This window comes from Stegodyphus dumicola, chromosome 12 (assembly GCF_044657685.1).
Source record: "Stegodyphus dumicola isolate Sdum_Otavi_A_Nest chromosome 12, ASM4465768v1".
NCBI classification, from domain to species: Eukaryota; Metazoa; Arthropoda; class Arachnida; order Araneae; family Eresidae; genus Stegodyphus; species Stegodyphus dumicola.
The window spans coordinates 60427782-60445795 of NC_140779.1; positions in this window are offsets into that span (position 1 = coordinate 60427782).

An 18014-nucleotide genomic window follows, 5' to 3' on the forward strand; every position below is an offset into this window, starting at 1 on the left:
TGAAAGGGAACAATTATTTAGATTTAAGAAGACAGCATTTCAAAATTAATTAATTTTTTATGGTGTTTGTAATATTTAGCATTTAAATTGTTCTCATAGGGATACCTCACTCTTACTTTGGAAAAGAGAGTTTTCTTACAATAGCATCATTGTTGTTGGAATTATCTAGAATACTTTCAGTTGGTTGTTTATTACGTAGTGCTAATGAGAATTAAGAAAATTAATTTAGAACATACTCCTCTCTCAAATATAGTAAAGATACAGATAGCACATATTTTTAAAGCAAAGTGAATTGCAGCTTTAGATTAAAAAGAATATGTAAAAGAGCGTTTATTGCAAACCTTACCATGTCTGCGTATTATTAACAACTTAATTACTTACTGCACATTGCTAAGCCTAGAAAATAAAATTAGTACAATTATAAAGTACTACTGTACTTTATTTATCACTTAAAATTTTGTCATTTAATTCATGTTAAACATGTCTTCAGTTAAGAGCTGAAATCGCATGAGAAGCAGTTGCGCCACCGAATTGAACGTAAGGTGTGCTACTAGAGTTGAATGCTTTTATTGTGAATAAACTGCGAAACAACTCCGGAGGTCCCACAGCTTCCTTCTACTTTCAGCGGTTTCCTGTGTAGTTCAATGGTCTCGTTCTGAAAATAAATTTGGGATCCCGCTGTTTTTAAAAAATCGGTCCCCTACATTACCGAAGCTTGTAGATTTCGAACTACAAAAATATAGATTTTTTAGTTTCATTCTTTATTTCCACATTAAATGTTGCTTTACCTATACATGCACAATGTTTGCCCTGCGCTGCAATAACTTTTTTGGGTCTTAAATAACCTATAATTTTAAAAATTACTTTGAAAAAATCGTTCCGACAGGAAGTTTGTTTGCGCCCCTGTATAGAGCAGGGTCTCTGTTGGCACCTTATTAGTCGAATGTGTATCATAGGCAGGGACAAATGTTTTATTATCACAGTGTTCAACTGAACTTTTAAGGGATTTTTATTCGAATGGGGTGATTGTATCCCCTTTTCAGCAGCCACCCGCCTTAGTTTAAATCCTTGTTAACTGCCCCCCTTTTTTTGAATCTTGCGGCCTATTTTGACGATCGCCTTTCTTTTTATCTTGAAATTTATTTCCAGTATAGGATTTCTTTGCTTGTTCCGTATATGGTCTAGAAAACTGTTCGTTTGGTCTTTGGCCAAAACTTCTTGTACGCGTACTTTTTGCTACCCTCCTAATCTCGAATTTCACCGCCAGCTCGAACAATTGTTCTAGAGTGCTGGGATTTCTCACTTCAATATAATCCTGAACTTGCGGCAGTAGTCGAGGAAAGATAATTTGAATTAATTCTTCATCTGTCTTTTTACCATATAACAAATTAGCGACTTGGACCTTGTGTAAAATGAAGTTAGATAACTCTTCAATCTGAAGTTGGTACTTGCCGTACAATTTGGCTTCAAGCTAGCCCTGTCTTTAACCACGGGAAAAGCTTTTACTACAGCGGCTTTAAAATTTTCGAACGTATATGTGGGGTTTCCAATCTTTCCCAGCCGAAATTTACCGATGCCTTTAAACCAGCTTAATGCCTGTCCTCGTAAGGCGGTCGTTGCTATCGTAATCTTCTGGACTTCAGGAACGGGATAAAGCAAAAAATGGTTATCTAAATTTTCTAGGAATCTAGTGACCGACGTTCTTCCATTAAATGTCACTGCGGGTTTCATGGAGGCCATCATTGTTTCAACAAGATAATCAAAGCCTTCCATAATATTGCCAGGAGCCGGTGGAGTTTGCGATGTCTATTGAACTAGCTCAGCTGCAGCTTCGTTGTCATCCATGAGTTCGGAAAAATTCGGGCGCCACTTATAGGGTCTTTCTCTCTTTTCCCACATAAACTAGATTAGATTCTAAAATGATCTGGCGAATTCTCACACAGGCCTGAAGAAAACTACCGTCTCAGAAGAAGGGTGAAAAATAACCCTCTTTTAAATCAAAACAGTTAACAGAAAGGCATAGTCTTCGTGCGTTACAAAGGCACCGTCAACTTGAGGTGACAACTAAAACGTAGAATATAATTTAAGTCAAATATAAATAAATAGGGCTAGATAGCACTTAAATTACGCCTAACAGGTGGACTCACAAAAACCTAACCGGCGTGATGAAATATCCGATATGGCCAAGAGGCTTACTAGCGTAACAGCGAAACAACAACGAAACGTGCAAAACACGCTCTGAATAAACTCAGATTTACCCGTTTAAATATGCACTTCACTTAACTTTAAATTTACATTCTGGGGAGAGAGTGTGAGGGGAAGTTGAGAAGTTTAGATAAAGATATCAACTTAAAATAAATTTATTATGCAAAATAAGAAAACCCCTACTATTGTTATAATGCATTCTTACGATTGCGGCTGGACTGGAAAGTAATTCGTTGTATATTATAGCAATTACACCTAGACACTTTCTGTACAATCTTCTAGGTATAACTTCAAAAACATACAACGTGACAGTATGTTAATTAATTATTTTCATACGTTTGCATAAAAGGAAATTTTTCTGCATAAAAGGAAATTTTTATTGAATTATAATTGGTACACAAAATGGAGCTATTTACACTAGCCAAACTTTTACATTTGTTTAATTCGGCAAATATACATGATATAAAGTTTGCTACTTCTTAGAAAAGTTTTCTCTATGCATCTCATGAATGCTATGCATTGATTACTTAGTCGACATATGCACTTAACTTTATTCATTTTAGGTTATTATCCGTGTGGCATCATCCCATTCCTCATAAAAGAGATTTATATCTTCGTCTTAATAAATGCAAAATCTTAGAGTTTAAAAAAAACAGATCATGACCTTTGATGCACTGAATATCATTAATGGCTGGAATGATGTTAATTAAAAAGCTTAATTCCAGTTTATGACAAGAAGAAAAAAAAAAAAAAAAAAAAAAAAAAAAAAAAAAAAACTAATCTCCGATGTTGAAAAACAGAAAACGTCTGCTGATCAAGAAAAAATAGCATTGGATCTTATCAAAGTTATGTATTTCTGCCGTTCAAAGATCTATATATATAAAAGAGAAAAATCAGAACAGACGATTTAACAAGACAGAAATGAAAAAGTACGCAGGTTTTATTTCACATAAAAAAATTCTCGATGCAGTGGTACAACTATCAGGTTCAGTGTTCCTCCTTACTTGCTTCGGGAACATTACATGACCTGACTCGGAACAGGGAGCTTACTAAAGCTATGTTCAATAAATGTGGGAAGTAGACAAGATACACAGGAAGGGTATACGAAACCCTTTATTTTTCTCTCTTTACAATGATTTCCGGACTTTGGAATACAGAGACCAACCACTTGTGGTCTGAACGTAAGAATATAAAAATATTAACTAAGTTCTAACTAAACTAACTTTGGATTAATAAACAAGGGTCTACTTGAAGATTGGCCGTATATTAACAGAAAGGCCGTATGTAGTACAGAGAACTGTTAACACTACGATACGTTTAAAATTATCAAGAGGATTAAACCTCTGGCCTTGAAAGCAACCAGCAACCGAGTAAAACTGCTAAGGCAAGCGGCCTGCTTCCACTAACTCCTTTCTCTCTCTTACTTGGCAAAAAGCCACAACTTAAGTACTTGGCGTTCGCAAGACAAATTTTCATAAATAAGTTAAAGCTTTTAATTCTGGCCGGAAATAGAAAATAAGAAGTGATAGTAAAGATTTAAAATAAAATAAACGTTAGTAAAACTTAAGATCCTTACACAACAAGAACTATATGAAGGGAGGCTGGACACAATATAGCGAATATGACCACGGTGGGGCACCTGGAAACTGTTGGACTAGATGGATAACCAGACTGATTGAAATTATAATGGGAACAAAATTAAAAAAAATTAGAGGGGTTTGTATTTGTAAAGTCCTGAAACATTCTCAAGTTTGTGTTGTAGAGTCATTAGGCTTGTTTCAGGTGAGAAAACAGGAAAAAAGAAACAGTGATGCTCTTACTGGGAGTCGAACACCGGACCTACTGATGTCATTTGAATGTGTTTCCAATACACCCCAAAAGTACTTTATAAGGAAGAAGAAAATTCTTACAATTTTCCCCAATTAAAGGACGATTAGATGGGAAGGGAGTCCAGGCACCAAATTCAAGTGGGGATGAGTTATCGTCTTCCACATTTTGCTGGACGCCACTGAATAGGCTTTTATGCTTTTTTGCAGCAGGAAACAGTAAAACTTCACGATGCCCTCACTGAAATTCGAATGTCTCACCTTCCCATTCCTAGCTGGACAATGCTCCCAATTATTTAGGTAGTACAGAAATGAATGACACAAATGCTGCCACAGAGAGGAATACAATTTATTAACATAAAACTGATAGTATATCAGTTAGAAATAATCCCCGCCGATGTCAATACACTTCTGCCATCTGGCTGGGAGGTCCCGGAGGGCTTTGGTGAAGCAGTCTGTGGCGTGTTGGTGCACCACCTATGGACAATTGCATGCAATTCGGCAGAAGATTCAACATTAGCCCCTGACTGCGCCCTTCATCTTGTCAAGCAAGGCGTAGTCTGAGTTCTACCCACTTTGCACACACATTTGTCATCTCCAAATCGCCCTACACAATCGCTTGCAATGTTCCTTGCGTAAGCCCTGTCTCCTCCTGCATCATGTTGAGCGTTATGCGCCTGTACGCCATGATCAAATCCGACACGGCTGCCACATTTGCTGCTGTAAGCGATGTTGCTGGTCGTCCCGCGCTGATACCTTTGGCTGCGGTCTCCACTCCACTGCTGAACTTGGCCAACCAACGGGATACGTACGCTTTGAGAGTGCTTTGTTCCCGCACACAGACGATGGATCTCACTACCTTGTATCCTTTCCTTCCATAGGAACCACGCTGTCCAACGCTGACCGTGTTAATCACCTTCCATTATTGCTGTCCATGTTCTTAATAACGACGGCAAAAGGGACGTGCGCTGACTTATATCGTTCGGCTTGCGGCCACCTCCGTCTATGCATTCTGAGTAGCTCACGGTGCCTATTTAACTTTTTTTCCCTTCGCATAGTGTAATAGTTTCGTTCTGAGAGCCGGTATGTCAATCATATCTGTACAATTCAAGTGCATCGAATGCAGGCGGTGAGGAAGGAAAAAATTCCTTAGAATGTGATTAAAATTTTTAAGTAACCTATCATTTTTCTCCGTGCTTGTTCTCGAGATGTAAATTGTTAGTACATCCAGCTAACAAATGGAAGATCCATGGTTCGAATTCCGGCGAGAACACAGTTGATTCTTCTTGTTTCCCGGTGCGGAACATCTAATGGTCTGCGCAGTGGCTTCCGAATTAAAATAAAATTGTCAGTAACCTGTTTACCACTTGAATTCATAGACTGGTTCTCTTGTTCCTATTACTCTTTAACAAGGGAGGGCATGAGGAATTTCCGCATTTCCCGATTGTGTTGTAATTAGTTAGCACGCCCAACTATAATCTCTTTCTTTAGAATGGTTTTTTTTTTCGGTTTGCCTGGTAGTCATGGTAACGGCTATTGCAGTAGATGGTAGTAACGTTTTTTTCCCCTACTTCCATATTCGTTTAGCGTGTTTCACAAAGGGCACGAATGAAGACTATTTTGAACTATAGTCGCAAATCCGGTACAAAAAGTAAATGCTGTGAGGGGATGACGAGAGGCGTCCCGACCGTTATGGAGGAGGGATGAAATGGTTTTGAAGTTCCTATTTAAAGTAACAGACTGTAGAAGCAAGACTATACATTGTTTGATTCTCTGTGAGAGAACAATTAACTGATTTTTTCCTGTTTCCTGCTTCGGAAAATCTAATTGGCTTTACATAAAAATCAATGCGTTTGATTTAAAATGTTTCCTTGCTTTACAAACGTTGTTTATAAACACCTCTTAGGATGTCTTCTTATTAAAAAAAAAATTAAGCATTATATGTTAGAAATTACTTTGATTTAGTTTGTATCTGTGCGTTTAGTTTTGCGAGATGCATTTATTTTAAAATAAAACGTACATGATGTGTTATTAAGCAATGATATTGAGCAAACATGAAAATAACGGGTTTTAAGTTTTAAAGAAACATCTGCTAAGTTTCCCACGACGTAAACAAACCTTCTCCTAATTGTGAAACGGGAAAAGAATCAGTTTCAGAAAAAGAAAGTATTAAGTTTATATGTCATAGCCTAGAATGAAAACTATCAGGAAAAATGAAACCTATTTTAGAATTTGTTTTTTATTTCACATGGCAAAGAGTACAAAAAGCAAAATTTTAAAAAACGTAGCATGCTGTCTAAACAGTAAGGGGGGCGGGAACAAGCTTCCTTTTAAGAGTACTATTATTTTTTTAAGGTAAATTTTGTATTTAGTTATTTCCAACCAGAAACTAAAGTATATAGTTTTTGTTAGCAAGTTGAGCCATAGCTATACTTCATCAGATGAAAACACAACAGGCGGCCGATTCTTGCATAATAAGAAGTCATTCCCGCAAATTTTCTCGCATGTGAAGAGCTGTTTACATTGAATATATTCTCTCGTTTCGAGGAAAAATAAACAGGCAAAAGATGAATGCTGAGCTGCTGTTTTCTTATTAATGGGAAGAAAACACTCTTTGAGATCATAAATATGCAAATAGGGACTATCAACATATTTATTAAAGAATAGAACACTAAGAATGGACTAGCAATGATGACAAAATTTAGTTAATAAAATGCTAACGATTTTAGGGAAGCTGTTTGTTATATGAAAGTTAGTTTATATTTTATTATATGGATAATCTGACACTAAGTAAAAAATTCTGCATAAATCAAACCGTAGGTTGGCAGACTATGCTTGCTTATTGAAGAAGAGGGTCTCGTTGTGTGATCTCTCGAAATCTATGGAATTTTCTGTAAAATTCTATGTGATAGATCTATAAAGTTTATCTTATTTAATACATTATTTTTTATGCTAAATCTATCGTGAACTCTTACTTTCTTCTGCCAACTCCCTCAAATATGTAAATTAGGTTGTTTAAATAGCAAATAAATTTATAAGTTATGCAAGTCAGTGTTGGCAACTCTGTCAGCCACAGTATTCTCTTGTGGTTCCGATCACGTGTTTGCTGCTGGTTCAATGCTATCAGTGTTGGTTTTGGTCACTGTTGCTTGTATTTCGTAAGCATTTGCTTACGGTTTAGAAGCCAAGTTGCTAAGTATCTAAATAGCTATTTAATTTGTGCATATTTAAAAGATTTTAATTCTAGGCCCCCCACAAAGAGAGGTATTTTAAGGTTGTTAAGGTTTTAGTTTTAATAAAATATTTGTGCGGTGAGTTTTAGTACAAGTAAATTTTAGTTGTGTTTCATTCTTTTTGTGTTTGCAGTGTGTGTCCTAGGGATATTAAAAAACGGTTTTGGTTTTGAGTGTAAGTTAGGTTTAACTACAATTTTTTTATCAATCATTTTATTATTTCCTAAATTATGACCTAATTGTTTGATTTGTTTAAGAACATTAGAGCTAATAAAATATTGTATGTAAGACAACTTAAATTACAATATTTGTTCAATAATTTTTAAAACGTTAACTATTTTCCTTGCACTTTTCTGCAGTATCTTGTATGATAAGTCTACTAGCGGCCAAGGGATAAAACCACTAACATTTGTATTTCGCATAGGTTTAAATCTTGGTGAATGGGCTGGCTACATAGTCGTTTTGGCAGCTTTCCATACATGTAGCGTGAACATGGAACTAGTTTCTCTTGACAAGCCCTCCAAGAAAGCATCCTTCCATTAGTCAGATGGGTCTTGTGTGCTTTGTTTGACAGACTACCAGAAGGATTTTGCATCTTATAGCAACATTTTGCTTTGCAGATATCTTAATCTAAAGTTACTTAAACGCCTTAATCTAGGGTTAAGGGATTAAGATTTGCAAATCATATGTATACTCATCGAGCTTTGAAATTTCATGTTCCCCGAAATTTCAAGAAATTTCGACTTAAAGATATCCAGTTGCAGTAGCATAGAAATGAAAATGAACTGCCTTGGCGCCATCTAAGTATTAATATGTTATACTTTAACGGCTGAACAGATAGTCGTCAAAATTTGCTGTAAACAATTTAGAAATGTAATGAATAACTTGTTGTATCATAACAGTGGATTCAAACGTATGTATTAAATTATGTCCCACTGAGAAGCTAAAAGTTAATGTAATGCAAATAATAAACTATTGTTTTTCAAGGTAATAACTTTGTTATTTCATTGAAAACCGGTAATAAAATTTATTGATTCTATTTAGTACGTAAAATATTTTAGTTTTACAGTAAAACAAGACAATGTTTCGATGGGCATACATGGAGTAAGTTCCAAACAAAATGAGACAATGTTACGATCGCCTTAATACATTTACGTAAGACTTTGCAAATGAAATGAGACTAGTTGTGGTTGGCTAATCAGAAGATCAGAGTTTGGGTGTAAGGAGTGGGGTGATTGAAGAAAAATGTCAAGTTTGTTGTCAGACCCAACTCTAAAGGCTTCGGTAATGTTCTGAAAAAAATTTTTGAAGCTGAAGTTAAATGCAACAGAACCAAAATTGCCTCTTATTAAGCCTAAACTTGCTCTTTCTCTAATAGAAATTTTTGAAGAGGAAGGTTTGAATTAATTTTAGTTTAGCTTTGGATGATGATCTGTACGTATGTGTTTTCTGGTAATACAACACTATTCGCATTCTAATCAGGGCTTAAATTCATCAAAAGCCCACAGAAGCCTAGTTCTAGTATTTATCAGGTTTGGTGTGAAATTTTAAGCCTAATTGAAGAATCAAATAAGATGTGGTTAGATATTTTAATTTATAATGCAGGTATTTTTTATTAATTCAACTTAATTTATTAATATTTATCTTTTTGCATTTTATTTAACTTTAACTGTTAATTTTTGCATTATTTACATATTTTTGTTCAGCTTTTCTGATGGCCTTCCATAGGGTTCTGTTATTTCTAATTTAAGAAATTAATCTCTGTTTATAATATCTAATGATTCCATTTTTTTACCTGTTCCCCTTAGTCTCAGCTGCTCAAAATACTCTTGTAAGTCTCTTTTTTGCTTCTTCTTCTTTTTTCTCTTTAAAAGAATGCAATTAAAGACTTTTCATTCTCAAGTTCTCAAAAGGGCTTCTTTGAGATTTCTGGAAACCCCTACGAATTCGTAATGGAAGATCAGCATAAGCACTGCAGTATGAGAGTTGCAAGCTCCCCCCAACTTAGTTGTTTGTGCGGCATTGCAGCGTCGGATCTCTAGCAAGATAAGAAAATGTCTGAGTTTGGCGTCATAAATAAGAATCAGCTCAGTTTGAAGCTACAGTATGCAGTATAATTTTGAGTAAAATTGAGCACATGCTAGTGACATACTTACATTGTTAAGACAAACCTACAATTTAAAACGAGACTTTATTTGAAACACCATCAAGTAGCGTAAGACGTTCGGTGAACAGAAAGAAGACAGAAAAGAACAACAAGACTCCAAAAGCCTTACAAAATTTAGAATTCCGAAATTTGACTCAAATAAAATTTCTGTAAACATTTGAATAGCGTTTGAAAGTGAGGTTAATCGCAGTTACATACCAAAATCGTCATGAAAGAATTCTATTCTGCTTTAATTGCAAAGGTTTAAAGAACTGTGACGCATTTTCTGCAAGGCATCACAGATCAAGACTTACCAGTTAGAAGACATAGGGTTAGATATAAGAAGTGGGACCGTTGATGGGGATTGTCAAGAGTACATAGCGTATACGTACTGTTCATAAAGCAACGTTTATGAACAGCGGCAGATGCGCCGGGATTGCTGTACTGAGTCTCAAGATCCCGATTAAAAGAATACTGAGTGTATTTAAATCTATCAGTAATAAATTAAGTATTCCAAAATTAATCTTAATTTGTTTCATAATCTTGTATTTTTTCATCTCGGTCAGAATAGGGAGTGGTCCGCCTGGAGAATCATATCATAACTATGAATGCTATTTATTTGAGTTCTCAGAATGATTGTCCCTTTCAGAGATGGCCATCTACGGCAAATGGAAACCACGAGAAGGATCATTGCAATTAGGCTCTGTCGGGAAATTACTAATGAGAGTAACTGAGGAAAGTTTTCCTAAAAACTAAAATGAGAGAAATTTTCCTTTAACCAATGTTAATTATCTTTTACTAGAAAGAATGCATGAAAAGTTATGTAAAAAATCAAGCAGAAGTTTATTAAGGTAATCTTCGCAAAAATGAATAGTTTAAACTAATGATGGTTTGCGAAATCTATCCCACTGTTGTAATACTTAAATGGAAGCTAACGCAAGAATTTTCTTTTCATGCAGAATATACTTAATTGAGATATTTCAATAGAAAAATTGCTCAGATGTAAACGACTGATATACAGAAACTGAGCCTTTAAAATAGAATTTTAAATTTCTAGTCTATGCAAATGCTTGCTGTTAAATGTTACTTTTTTGACATACAGAAGCTGGACCTTTAATTTTAAATTTCTAGCCTATGAAAGTGCTTAGTATTAATGTGACATTTTTGCAGATCAAGCACTTTCATATGGAAACGTACTGAAGCATTATAAAGTAGTTATGCAAAATAAACATACATAACGAAATCCCACTTACAAGAAAGTATCCTGGAAAGCATTTTCTCTCGCCTTCTAGTAATCCTTAGCACGCTTAGCGCGTATTCGAAAGGTCTAGGTTCGAGTCCCGGCGAGGGCATTGCACAGCTTTCACGTCTTCGTGTTTCAAAATAATCTAATGACTCTGCAAAGTGAACAGACTGATGAAAATATTGCCACTGAGATGGATGAGGCATATTCCAGAAAGTTAAAATTATGAAAGTAATTTTACTTCGAAAAGTCTATTAAACTTGTTCAAATAATATAGTCATTTAATAAACAGAAATAATCTACTGTAAACAAATGTGAAATCATATTCATGAGCAATTAAAATGACATTTTCATCAAGATCTTATCATCGAAATGCATCATTATTACTGAACTTCTCTCTCTCTACTTATATAGAAAAGAGAATAAAAATTTCTGATTGGCAAAATTTTTATCAAGCCTGTTATGCGAGCGTAAGTTAGTAATTCCATGTGTCTGTATAAAGGGGTAAAACCTTTTAAATATTAAGTTCTTAACTCAAATTTATGAGATCGCAATTCAGGATATACCTAGAAATACACTCATGCCCATAAATTAAGGATAATGCAAAATCAGTTAAAGGAAGAGTTAGAAGCAAAACAAATTTGACTTATTTGTAAAGCTTATTTATTAAACAAAAGGTAACGAGCAAAAAAAGATGCTATATGTTTGATATTATAAAACAAATTAGCGATTTTTTCTCCCTGGAGCAAATTACAAAAAACACCTATTTACAAAAAACCAATATTACATGGTTGGTATGATTGTTAATACATTATATGTCTCCCAGACGATGCAATACAGTCCGTACAACGCCTAGGCATGCTGAGTATCAAATTATCGATCTGATCTTGGGGGATATTACACCACTCAAAAAGCAATGCTCTCCGAAGTTTCGGTAGACATGTAGGAGGAGGTTGACGGGCTGCAACTCGTCGGCCAAGCATGTCCCATACGTGCTTTACTGGATTTAAGTCGGGTGAGAATGCTGGCCAGTCCATACAGGTGATATCCTCCGATTGAAGGCATTCGCTTACGATGTTTGCGAGGTGAGGACGGGCGTTGTCATCCATAAACACAAATTGTGCGCTCAAGGCTCTCCGAAGCAAACGTACATGTTGTTCCAGAACGACGTCCCGATAGATTTGGCTTGTCATGGTTCCAATTTGAACATGCAGGTCAGTTCTGGAACCCAGAATAATTCCACTCCAAACGAGCACTTCTGCATCCCCGTAACGGTGTCTTGGTGGTAACGGCTACCCGGAGCTCTCCATATGAAAATCCGGCGAGAATCAGACTGCAAGCTAAACCTGGACTCGTCGGAAAACATCACACAAGCCCACTGTTGCGGTGTCCACAATGCATGCTCTCTACTCCAGGCTAACCGCAGGCGACAGTGAGTTTCAGTAAGTGGAACGCATCTGACAGGTCTACGAGCATATAGACCAATCTGCCCTAAGCGTCTGTACACGGTCTGCCTTGAAATTGTCGTACCAGTGGCTGAAGAGAGCTGACGAGACAGGTCTGAGTCTGTGCTCCGCCTGTTTCTTTTGGCAGTAACTGCCAAATACCGGTCCTCATTCGGCGTTGTAACTCTGGGGCGACCTGTGTTGTAACGTCTACTCACATTACCATCATCTTGGAATCATTGCCAAAACCTGGAGATGACACTCTGGGCAATTCCAAGTTCGTCTGATACTTCCAGTTTGGTACGCCTGCATTCCAGACGGCCGATAATTCTACCACGTAAAAAATCATCCAAATGCGTCCTTTGTGTCATAACTATTCGGTTATTGCACTGAAATGCTTATAAAGCGCCTGCGAACAGTTTTACTTCTTTGCCTGTATTCCTCTTACACTCTCGTCATTGTGACGTACCATCGGTGTCATCTGGTTACTTCCTGAAATTTTCATATGATTCTTGAAGATGTGTGTTGTGATTTTGCAGGTAATATATTTATTTTAAGAGTTCGATTTCCGCGTTACTCCGAATTATCCTTAATTTATGGACATGAGTGTAGTATATCAGCAGTACCCAATTATATGTTGAAAATGCCCTAAAAGACCTAAGCACGCAAAAAAATGAAAGCCGTAAAAATGCCACGAATTTACGTGCAAACTAATGGGGTACAACTAGTTCGCTAACTTATGTGGACCGAGAGAATGTCGAGTTTTACTGAAGAAGAGGTGGGTTATTCAAAGACTCGTAATATTTCTTCCAACACCTAAAACCTGCGACAATTTTATTTATACGTTTCTCTTTGTCCAGTCTCTTAAGGTATTCAGTTTCATTTCCATTGTTATGTTAATTTGTTTTCTTTCTTCTAGTTCCACACTCCAAAGAATTCTATCTCGCAGAATATTATCTCTTCAGCCATTTGGAGGATACTGTGATTCATACAGTTAAAACAATTCCTTAGACCAGGGCTTCTTAAATGTTTTTCAGTCGCGACCCCTTTTTATCATTGAGATTTTTTTGTCGACCCCAGGAACCCATTATATTTAAGAAAATTTTGTGGGACCCCATAAGCATTGCGCAAATCCGACACACGCGTGAGTGAAACTGTCAGTTTTTTCACTTGTACAGTAATATACTATTGTAGTTTTAGGTCAATAACTTCAACTTCTAATTTTAAGACATAGGACAAGATAAAACTTTAAATAAGTAACAGACGAAAGAGCAGGGTCACGTGCAAAGCAAGTAAAATGAAAGTTTATATTGCATAAAAAGAACATTTTCGTTTTTTAATAACGTAAAAAGAATATACATAAAAAGAATGCGTCGAAACATTTTCGTTTTTTATTTATCTGTATTGTCATATCTTTATCTATTTTCAGATACACTGTGTAAAAATATTTGGTAATTGTAAAATTATTATAAAAAAAATATCTGAAAGGTTTCAGATTTTAAATTACGTCCAAAGGGGAGTTTTTTTAACATTTTATGTGTTACCTTTATTTATTACATATCATATTCTTTGCACTTAAACCATAAAATTCAGTTCAACAGCAATGTCGCAAAATAATTTTAAAATGAGCATATCTTTAGAATTTCCGATACACAGTTCCGCGCATTGTAGATAAAAAGGACCTGTAGAGTGTTGCCATTGCTCACTTTTAAATTGTTGAGTTTGTTACTCAAAAATTCGTTAAGGTTTTACAAAATATGATATCGATAATAAAACAAATTCCAAATTTCAAATTTGGTCTTCCACATGCCCATATTTGTAGGAGGATTACGTCGTTCAAAATTCGATGGCTCTACGTACCCTTATTTTATCACAATGAGAGAAATATACATACATTTATGCAGATTTTTCCTTATTTAATTTCTTCAAATGTAATGCAGGACTCTAACATTTGGTGGCAACAGTTTGAAAAGTAAAACGGACATTCAGAGTGATTCAAAGCAAAATCGCAAAACGAAAACAATAGTCCTTCAGGGACGAAGCCACTTTGGACTAATAAGTTAAAGAAATATCAAAACTGCTAAAATTTTTATCTACCCCCTGTTGTAGGTCCCGCAACCCCCTTGGGGGTCGCCTCATACAGTTTAAGAAACTCTGCCTTAGACTATTGTGATAAAAAAATATTTTGGGATTTTAAATTTCCAGGAAATTTATGATCTTAACGTGAGCTTTGAACAATCAATAAATCTGTATATATATATAGCTTGCACAATTACATTACGTACAACGTACATTGCATATGTTTCTTAATGTACTAATTGAAATCTCGTCGCTTCTATTTCTCGTGTAACTCAGGTTATTCTATCTGTAATCCTGAATACGTCAAATGAAGTGAAATGTTTTAAATATAGTAGTTATTTACTTACTTAACTGTCAATACACGTCTTCTTCCGAAAATAAATTTCAAACCCATGTCCAGCCTTACTCATCAGGCAAGCAATCAGTTCTTGAAGAATTAACGTATTTACAGATTTAGGAATTAGTGTAACTCTATTATAGATATTTGATGCAGGTTATACGCTTGTAAATTTCTTCTTTAGCGAGTAAGGGTGGTTGCATACCTATTTATATAAAATAATAACTATATTTAATAACCTTGTAAGGTTCCTTTATGTTAATTAACCGGTTATTTTATGTTTTGGATCTTTACTGTCTCTTCTTCCCCCCGTTTCTCCGCCAGAATACAAATGAGTTTGTGTGTATTTATAATGAGATTTTAGATTATAAGACAGAACGTGTTCCTCCTCTCGAGATTGTGCTCCTATGTTGCTAGAAACTGTTGGTATTTAAATTGCAATACCATTCTGTTGTACGAATATGACTTTCTTTTGTATAGTATATCTATATCTAACATTGTATACTACTACTCTTTAACTTTATGTTTCGCATTGATATGCACAGTCCTTTAACTTAGTATTGTTTTGCACTGATGGTTCATGAAATATTAACATTTGTAATTACATACTCGTGTTTGCATTATATTGTACTGTTGGACTTGTATTGTATTATACAGTCTATTTATATTTACAATCTCATTATGTACCAATTGATCATTGTATTATAATTGTCAGAGAATTTCAGTATTGTTATCATATGTACTAATATTTGAAGCAGTAGTCCTTTAACTTACTATTATTTTGCACTTATGGTTACCGAAATATTTGCATTTGTAATTATATCTTACTTTTTACATTGATATTGTACTATTGGACTTGTATTATGCAATATGTTTATAATTGCAATTATGTACTGATTGCACATGGTATTATAATCGTCAGAGAATCTCAGTATTTGCTATCATATGTACTAATGCCTGGACGGTTGGGTGAGCGTTGTGTGGAGGGCGCTTTTGGTCAGTTTGAATGCCCTCTGGATGGTCCGAGCGTTGGGCCTCGGCTTTTGGTGCTGGGCGCAAATGTGGCTCCTACACATTGGCTCTAGACAGTGGTGGGCACGGTGCAATACCGATTAACCATTATGGTAAAGGGACAGTGCCCGTGCTCCCCGTTACCTACCTACCTACCTACCTATGTTGCTAGAACAAATAGGATTTGTAGTCTTCGGCCTTGCATTATAATTGCTGATACTGAATCTCCACGTCGGCTAGATAAGTGAGCCCACTTCGCGATAAACTGATTTGCGTAGCCTTGGCTGCTAGCTTATATAAATTTAACTAACATTTGAAAGTAGGCTGCTTAAATTTATCTTTTCATAAGTGCTGGCTGAGACTGTAAGCACCAGGTGTGCCTTCTGTTACTCTTAGTTTTAAATAAAATGTTCTTTTAGACCCTTCTCAAGTTTCAATTATTATTTTAGACTTACCGATAACGCGCTTAGAATCTACCAAGAGTACTGAAAGACTGAAAAAACATATAATAACAATTGTCATGTCATGTCTCAAGCTACAAACCAATGTCACGTCATGTCTCAAGACTTAACAAATATCATGTCATGTCTCAAGATACAAACCAATGTCATGTCATGTCTAAAGATACAAACCAATGTCACGTCATGTCTCAAGACTTAACAAATGTCATGTCATGTCTCAAGACTTAACAAATGTCATGTCACGTCTTAAGACTTAACAAATGTCATGTCATGTCTCAAGATACAAACCAATGTCATGTCATGCCTCAAGACCGAACAAATGTCATGTCATGTCTAAAGATACAAACCAATGTCACGTCATGTCTCAAGACAGAACAAATGTCATATCATGTCTAAAAGATTCAAACCAATGTCATGTCATGTCTCAAGACCGAACAAATGTCATGTCTCAAGATAATTCAACATTTCTTTTGGTTCCCTCAACATCGCAGGCTTCACCTGCACCAGTAAGGTATCATGGATAGATGTGGATACATCGTGGACACATTGCAAAGGTCCATGAAACCCACACTTACTTTCGACGGCAGAAGTTCTATATTCATATTTTTGAAACAACTGAATTCGCATTTCGTGCTCTACGTGCTTGGGGAATGTAAAAAATTACCACAGCAACTGCAGCACTTCAAGGACAGTCACTGAGCTGTCTTTAATGTACTGCTAAATTTTATTAAGAGAATCAGACAGCGAGAATTATAAATTTGAAATATTTAAAATTTCCCTGTTTGTCGCCTTTCCGGTGATGAGACGACGGAACGGGAAGAGGAATTATTCAGTGGATACCAGATTAAGATCAAAGAACTGACGAATTTGAGAAGAATGCATTGCTAAATGTATTGTATGAGAAAATGGACAATGCCAGCTGAATTATTTCTTGGAAGCAAGTTAATTACTCTTTTGGATAAATTATTTTTCGATTGAAATGGGCTATGAAATTTTAAATGGCAGATATCAAGAAGTTTATCGACCAAGCTGTCCCTTGAATTGGATATTGCAAGGAAAAGCAAAAATTATACAATTTTAATAGAGGAGAAAAAGCATTACAAATAAAGCCTTCTCTTTCATATGCACCTGAAAATCAAGTGAGCAAATTTTGTCCTAAATCTGAAGGCCTTTTTTGTAATTTAAAGATTTCTGGTGTCAGTGATTTACTTAAAGAAGCAAAATGGTTCGAATATGATAGCTAATATGAACCAGATAAAGAAGCTGACGTAAAAGAGAGAGCGCTGATATGCCTCTTCTAATATAAGACTTGCAGGAATCACATTCTGAGAGAAATGCAGTACCAGAGTTAATAGAAGTTCTAAAGACATCGAAAATGCAAGTTCCGGAAAGGAAAAGAAGGGTTGCTGCAAATGGTGGAGCAGAAAATTAAAAACAAAGTTCGACGCATCAGAAGCAAGTGAGCTGAAGGAGAAATTGGCGACAAAGCTTCAAGAAAGAAAAGGAAGGTTCACCAATCAACCAGATCCAGTGAGCGACCGACGGAGAGTCAGCGTCAGCTGAGGAATCAACGAACAAGATATCCGTTGCCATGAAAGGATGCCAGCGAAGTACCTCCAACGCAACATCCCCGCCGAAAACTGTAAAGGGAGGAGGAATCACCGCAGAGGAGTAAAGGTTACAAGAACCTGAGAACAGTTCCAGCCAACAATCCGAGCAGTTTGCAATAGAAACAAGGAGTTTCAATGACGAGTTCAGACAAGAGGGATTCCAGATTTCTCTGAGCGGCAGACGAAGGTTTCAGGAACGAAACCTTCGTCTTCAGACGAAGTCTTCGTTTCAGACGAAGGTTTCAGAAACGAAATTGCCAGAGCATGTGGAAAGCTATCACAGACGTCGTTGAAGAGTAAGGATCCAAATAAGTAAGGTTTAAAATTTAGGATCTTACTAAGGTCATTAAAGACCTTCGTTGCGTTTACTTAAATTCTGGCGGAGGAATATGTAAGGTGCATTTACGTTAATTAACCA